The sequence below is a fragment of the Chiloscyllium plagiosum genome, unplaced genomic scaffold (genome assembly GCF_004010195.1).
Source record: "Chiloscyllium plagiosum isolate BGI_BamShark_2017 unplaced genomic scaffold, ASM401019v2 scaf_25431, whole genome shotgun sequence".
NCBI classification, from domain to species: domain Eukaryota; kingdom Metazoa; phylum Chordata; class Chondrichthyes; order Orectolobiformes; family Hemiscylliidae; genus Chiloscyllium; species Chiloscyllium plagiosum.
The window spans coordinates 1-1,017 of NW_025116209.1; the positions used below are offsets into that span (position 1 = coordinate 1).

General features: G+C 49.2%; 1 pseudogene; it reads right to left on the reverse strand.

Moving 5' to 3' along the window:
• Nucleotides 1–200: 200 nt before the first annotated feature.
• LOC122544805 lies at nt 201–768 on the reverse strand (annotated as a pseudogene).
• Nucleotides 769–1,017: the final 249 nt, after the last annotated feature.

Here is a 1,017-nt window from a genome sequence, read left to right on the forward strand (position 1 = left end):
GCAAGCTGTTGGTTGTTGGTTGTAGGCTGTTGGTTGCAGGCTGTTGGTTGTTGGTTGTAGACTGTTGGTTGCAGACTGTTGGTTGTTGGTTGTAGGCTGTTGGTTGTAGTCTGTTGGCTGTTGGTTGTAGGCTGTTGGTTGTTGGTTGTAGGCTGTTGGTTGCAGGCTGTTGGTTGTTGTTTGTAGGCTGTTGGTTGTAGGCTGTTGGTTGTAGGCTGTTGGTTGTTGGTTGTAGGCTTTTGGTTGCAAGCTGTTGGTTGTTGGTTGTAGGCTTTTGGTTGCAGGCTGTTAGTCGTTGTTTGTAGGCTGTTGGTTGCAAGCTGTTGGTTGTTGGTTGTAGGCTGTTGGTTGCAGGCTGTTAGTCGTTGGTTGTAGACTGTTGGCTGCAGGCTGTTGGTTGTAGGCTGTTGGTTGCCGGCTGTTGGTTGTTGGTTGCAGACTGTTGGTTGTTGGTTGTAGGCTGTTGGTTGCAGACTGTTGGTTGTTGGTTGTAGGCTTTTGGTTGCAGGCTGTTAGTCGTTGTTTGTAGGCTGTTGGTTGCAAGCTGTTGGTTGTTGGTTGTAGGCTGTTGGTTGCAGGCTGTTAGTCGTTGGTTGTAGACTGTTGGCTGCAGGCTGTTGGTTGTAGGCTGTTGGTTGCCGGCTGTTGGTTGTTGGTTGCAGACTGTTGGTTGTTGGTTGTAGGCTGTTGGTTGTTGGTTGTAGACTGTTGGCTGCAGGCTGTTGGTTGTAGGCTGTTGGTTGCCGGCTGTTGGTTGTTGGTTGCAGGCTGTTAGTCGTTGTTTGTAGGCTGTTGGTTGCAAGCTGTTGGTTGTTGGTTGTAGGCTTTTGGTTGCAGGCTGTTAGTCGTTGTTTGTAGGCTGTTGGTTGCAGGCTGTTGGTTGTTGTTTGTAGGCTGTTGGTTGCAGGCTGTTGGTTGTTGTTTGTAGGCTGTGGGTTGTAGTCTGTTGGCTGTTGGTTGTAGGCTGTTGTTTGCAGGCTGTTGGTTATAGACAATAGACAATAGGTGCAGGAGTAG